Below are 6,946 nucleotides of genomic sequence, written 5' to 3' on the forward strand. Positions count from 1 at the left end.
TAATCCGAAGGGTTATGTATGAGTCCAAGAAGAGAGTTGTAATACAAAATGTGCAAAAATGCATGGCAGCACTATGTTGAATGTGCTCTCTGAAATGTTGGTATAAGGGAGGTGGTTTAAGGATGACCACCAACACTGGAATGCTTAGTGCAGTTCCCAGAACTCTTCCAAGTCTGGCATGAAGCTTAGATCTTCTGCAAGAGGAAGTGCTCCTGATGTTTTGAAGAAGGAAACCTTCAACCATGAAAGGGAGGTCTCACCCCGTATAAAAAGGAGAACCTCAACCTAAAAAGGGAGGTCTCAACCTATGATGGTATAAGGATGACCAACAACTCTCAAATTCTTAATGCAATTCCTGGAACTCTTCCAAAACTGGAAAGAAGCTGAAGTCTTCTGCTAGAGGAAGTGTCCCCAATTCTTTGAAGACATGCTCAGGGGCATATTTTTCTTAGGCTACAACTCTGAATCTCGTATGGCAAGTTGTGGCTTAGGCTCACTTGATGTGGCTTTGAAGCTTGTAGATGACCATCACTTCCCCCCCTGTCAGATACAAGGTGAGAAGACGAAGTGATCTCAACTGCAAGATTTTTCAATATTCGAGAAAAAATCCTGTTGTATGAGCGAAATATCTTCTTGGCTATTGAAGCCCATCACCAAGAAGTGATCCATCCAATATGAATCTTTGTTCTTGCAGGAGGTTTGTTTCTGAAGGTTCTGTTTGAAGAATGACTAGTTTTATGACAATGCTTACAAGGGTGAAGATCAAAACAATGATCTTTCACATGGCCAACTCGGTCACAGTGTTGGAATTTCACAATCTGTTGTTGTTGTTGTGGAAGAGGAGCAGAATCTAGAACAGCTGAAGGTGAACTGTCATGAAGGAATCCAACACTCTAAAACTGAATGGGCTTTGAGTAATCTGGAATATGAAAGGAAACCTCCTTATCATATCCAATACCTGTTCTGTGCTTGTTGCTGACAAGCTCTTCCCAAGGTCTGATGATGGGCTTGGGAAGTGAAAACTGAACTTCTGCATCTGCATGTGACTCTATTGCTTTATTGGGCACTGGATCTGAATCAACTATAACATTATTGTCTTGTTGTTTATGGGAGTCTGTTTCAATCTTTTGAACAGAAATAGGTTCAGAATGATGACTCCACTGCTGTAATTCTTCCTACTGTAGTTGAGATTAAAGCTGCAAAAAAGCAATGTGTTCTTGTGCATATTGTAGACAAGTTTGAATTTCTGAGAGAGAGCCTTTGTTGATTTGGAATGTGTCATTAGAAGTAGATAGTATCAGAGTTTTCAAGAACACCAATATTTCATTAATTCTGGTCATTTTCATTGAACAAATCAGATAAGTCTCTCGACTTATATGGCTAAAAAGGTTGCAACAATAACCAAAGATACCGTATTGAACAAAATGCAGAAAGATAATTTTGCATAATGGCCAAAATACACTTAAATTTGGAAATATAACCAATGATCACTCTAAAAATTTCCACAATTCTTGGTATAGTCAAATGTATTCAGTGAATCAAAACCAATCCAAGCTCATTGCAGCTTACATTTAATATCTTAGGTTGCAATTTATAAGACCAAATTCAAAAATTTAAATAGTTCTGAATTCAATGACTCTTGCCGACCATTCATTAATGGAGCAAGCTTCCCACATGCACAGAAACATAGGAAGCTTTCAGATACCGGTAGCCTCATTGACAATATTCTTTGTTACAATCTTTGTTACAAAAGCTCTCGCAGAGATCAACAATGGTTAGGATTTCAATTTTCAAGATAGAGGTACTCCTTAGCTCAGTGGTGGCTTCCTACGCAAGCGCTGGCGATGCCGACCCTATTTACAAGTCATGGGTGTGAAGATATGTGTATTCAAATTCAATAGTTGTAAAAAAAAAATTCATTACTATCTGTCATGATTATAATACCCATATCCAAAATGACACTCAGATGCTTTCCACAACAGACAATTCTTTCAGCTGGAGACAAATCACCATACAATGCAACTTTTGACAATGATGAAACCTAAGCCGCACATACCCACAATATGCCTATAAAATGCATGTCATATACATGTCCTAGGAATTTTAAAATTCCATACTTAGTAAAACCTTCACAAGTCAAGGTTTAATGCTCCTTCAATAAACTCTATGTGGAAACGTTTGATTTAAGTATCCAAAGTCTGGACCTTTATAAACCTTTGAGTGGAACCTTATAAATCCTTCATAATGTTTGGTTAATTCTTATTACCCGTGCATATTAACCATACCACAGATTTTAGACTTTGGTTAAAACTCAACTTAAACCATAATACATTAATCCTTCTTATTTCTATTATAATTCCCATATAATAGAAACATTTCATAAACGTCACTTAAACCTTACCTTTCTTCCATTCCACAAACCTTTTCATTTATATCGATGCTCTCCTTAGTGCACTAAATCTTTGCCGTCGATCTCATTCCTCAATCCGATGATTATCATGCAATAATTCGCACCAACTAGCCTAGCTAATCTCCACCATTTATTTCTCCTTTCTCAATCCCAGGGTGATCACGTAATCTCACGTGAGATCTTGCACGACCAATACCAGGTCGAGAGCGCGCGAGAAAAGTGGTTTTCTCTTTCCATCGTGTGCTACATGTCAACTCATCAGGTTAATCGCGTGAAATTGTAGAATACCATTTACAGCTTTAGGGCGCGCAAGATACTGCTTACCACCTATGAAGACTGCTCCATTATTCTACACGTTTTCCATCCTTCTGTTGACACGTGCCTTGATGTGATCCATCCATTTCATAACTTAATCTCCTGTGATAAGATCTCCGTCACTCACCTTCCATTAACCCTGTCCATTGATCTCACTGATCCAATGGTTACTATGCATTGTTACGTTCTTTTGTTTCTTACTGTGTAATAGCCTATTAAGCTTTCTTCCTGTGTATTTGTTCTCACCTTACGGTCTTCCATTACCTTGATCTCGATCTCCAGATCCAATGGATATTGCGTCGTCCACTCACCAACTAACCCAGATGATCTCCATCGTCGATATGACTTGTCCAATTGAATGTTTGTTGCGCAATCTCGCGCGAAATCTTGCATGACTGATATCAGGTCAAGAGTGCATGAGAAAAGTGGTTTTCCCATGCTACGTGTCACTCGCTAAGGTTAATCGCGTGAATTTTAGGAATACCGTTTACAGCCTTTAGGTTGCGCAAGATACCACTTCCCACTTATCAATACCACCCAGTGCTTAATTCATACTTTTAATAAAGGAGCTTAAGGAAAGGTTTAGCGCTTAAACTCAATAGTAATGCTTAACACTAATTGAGTGTGATTTATAAATAAAATGTACGAACAAGAGAAAAATACCTGATTAGGGTCTAGAGCGCTGATACACAGTCATAAGGGAATTTCATTCATCGCACCCGTGTTTAACACTATGAAACCAAGAGAGTGATGAAACCATGAGAGGTATATCGGTAGGCAACATGCATTCAGGTGTAGGAGTGATACCTCAATCGCGCTTGTGGAGCAGTTGCCTCACATAACTAGCCAAACATCTGCAGCAGTTGCCGGAGAGGGGAAGCAGTTGCGAGAGAGGGGAAAACTTGCAGAAAGGTTATCAAATTCTTGAGAGAGGCATACCTTTGGCAAAACGCTTGAGTGCGGAGTCCAGGCGGGTGCATTTTTTCTATTTGAGGGAGTGGATAGAGAAACCAGCACAAATTTTGTTGAGAGAGGTCAGTCGGACAATGTGCAGTATGAAATAGGTATGCACACAATAATGGGAGTTATATCCGCTGGAATGCAGAACTAACATGCAGAGAGAGGCCACAACACAAGTGGCTCAGATTGGAGCAGGGCAGGACTACGCCCACTCTGATACCATGTTAGACACATACATGGCAGCAACAAAATATTAAAGATAAGCATGAGAGTATATCTATTATTAACAAATGATATACATTTATAGTACATTCACATGACCTTTGGTTTTGTATTCCAACGTCTCTTGGACTTCCTCAGACTATTCAGATTCCACACCAACTCTTAGAGGATTAGGTGTCCAACAGTCATCACCACCCCTTAATGACCTCCCAAGGCATACAGGAATGAGTTTGAGAGAGCCATTCAGGAGTTGTTAGCCTTGGGCGATATCAAGCCAAGTTTCAATCCATTTGCCTCTTTTGTTGTGTTGGTGAAGAAGAAGGATGGGACTCTACGCATGTGCATTGACTACAAGGCCCTAAATAAGAAGACGCTCAAAACAAGTACCCCATCCTGAGGATAGACGAGTTTATGGATGAGATGAGAGGATACAAGTACTTTTCCAAAATATACTTGTGCTCTAGGTACCATCATATCTAGGTAAGAGAGCAGGATATTCAAAATACCGTTTCCAGGTGCCACTGTTGGTACCATGAATTACCGGTTATGCCTTTTGGTACAACCAATGTAGAAATTATGGTGTAGAATTGCAACTACTCATGAAATTTTAATCTAAATCACAAGACATAATCCTACTCTACTGCTCTGAGAAATTCAATTCACAATTTAGAACATCAATCACAAACATGCAATGATAAAGAACACACATGCACAAAATATTTTTCCAGGGGAAAGAAATATGCTAAAAACCCGTTTCCTACTTGCATTAATTTGATGAATATATATGTATTAGCATTGCTTTTTAAATCTAAGCTCAACCTGTAAGTGAATAACCTCTCTCTCTCTCTACTCATTGAGAAACTTTGACCTAGACCTAGTTAATTTCTACCTCTCCTTGAGCCCCTATTTCCTTGGGAAATTCCTAAGGAAATTAGGTCCCTATTATTTAGGAATTTCCTCCAAAATTATTGTGCAATTCCCAAGGTTGATCATTTAACTGCTTGCAACACTTGTACGCTTAAGACTAGTCTACAAATGATGTTACAATGCCTTGGAATCTCCACCAAAAATGGGGAACTTGAATTCTATGCATGAAATATCTATTTTCAGTTGATTGATCATCCAACTGGATGATCACTTAGTTAGACTAAAGTCTCACTGCACAACTGACCTTCCACTAGTTCCTCCAACAATTAGAACTAGTTTAACTGAAAACAAATTGAAATAACTAACCTTGATTGCTAAAAATTAGCATTCACACAAGCTTAACTAAACTCCAACTCCTATAACTTGAATTTACTAAGATAACTAAGTGACAAGAGCCATGTAGCACAACTTAACTACATCCAAGTTGTCTGCTGATGTGGAAATTTGAATTTTCTCAATTTGACCAAGGAAAAATGAAATTGAGACTTTCTTGCTACATTTTTTAACACCCCCTCTCAGCAAGAAAGGAATTATCAAGAACCCCTATCCTACACTCGTAGGAATCAAACTTCCCTCTTGACAAAGCCTTTATCCAAATTTCAACATCTTGTTCCTCTGTTAGAATGTATTGTAGAAACATTATCTGCCTCTGTATATAGTCCTGTAAATGGTGATATCAGATATCTATATGCTTGGATCAATCGTGAAATACAAGATTCTCATAGAGCTTGATGCGACTCTAATTATCACAATAGATCACAGTGGGATCCATCATCTGACCAAGTAGTCCCACAAGTATCTTTCACATCTAAATCGCCTTACATGTTGCTTGACTTGCAACCATGTATTCTTCTTATGTTGAGATGAGCGCCACAAATTTTTTCTTCCTATTGTACTAGGAAACAATTATGGAACCAACACTGAAAATTCCACCTGATGTACTATTTCAGTAAGATGGAATCCCTGTCAAATCTGCATCTATGTAGCCACATAACTTCACTCCTTCTATCCATATGTACCATAATCCATACTGGGTAGTGCCTTTGAGGTATTGTAAAACATTCTTAGATACCTTCCAATATAATTTGGTTGGCCTAACCATAGCTTGACTCAGCTGGTTGACTGCATAGCACATATTTGGTCATGTGTTCACAAGATAAATCAGTGAACCCATTAGCTGTCGATAAATGGTAGCATCCACTTCTTGACCTGAAGTGGCATCCTCCTTCCTCCAGTTGGTCGCTAGAGGTGTTTTCATGGGTTTACAACCTCAATGCGAAATCTATGTAGTATCTCATTTGCATACTTTCTGTTAGGGTCTTATAATATAGGTAATCAAAGTCTGTCTGTCCAGTTATTTATTTTTGGAATCTGCTGGTAAAGTTTCGCTTATAAATTCACCAGGTATTATTGTCTAAATTGTCTTTGTAAAAAGGTCTCAAATTGGTTAAGTCATTGAAAATATGTGTGTCAAAATAGATCGACTAGTCTTGATTTGAATTATAAGGTCCCTAAGTGGTCATCATTGAGATTTTCTGAGTGTCTTGTCATGAGTGAGTGTTATACAATTGATAGTGGTTGTGCTAGTATTGTGCATGAATGTTGGCACTGATGTCAACTAGACTGGAAAAAATGTATGTTGCAGCAAATGCATGGCTCAAAAGGATTCCTATGATAGTCGCAAGCTTCATATAGAGGATCATCATGGTGGGTGTGATTTCAGCTGTCCAATGAGTAAATTAGCAAATAAGTTTGCAGTCATCTTCCAAGCAGCAGAAGGACTTAAAGCCTACATTGAAACCTCTCCATTGGAAAGTGCTTTGAACACGCTTTCCCATGATATGTGGAAGTCCAAAAGTGGACTCTTGGATCAAATGATATGGTTTGTTGAAGTTTAAAGATTTGAAGCCTTAGGAAGTTTTGTAGGGAAAACCCAACACCCCCCATTACTTTAAATAATGGGGACCCTTTCTATTAATTTTTGGCTAAGCATATTTTATGATTTTCATTTTAGTTAATTGTCTTACAATTTTGTCATTTTGTCATTTTCATCGGATTTCTATTTTTATTATTTCATTGAATTCGAATTTTCACAAGCTTTCCATCAATACT

This window comes from Pinus tabuliformis, chromosome 6, assembly GCF_031772625.1.
Source record: "Pinus tabuliformis cultivar Carrire ecotype Pingquan chromosome 6, CPIR1, whole genome shotgun sequence".
Classification (NCBI taxonomy): Eukaryota; Viridiplantae; Streptophyta; class Pinopsida; order Pinales; family Pinaceae; genus Pinus; species Pinus tabuliformis.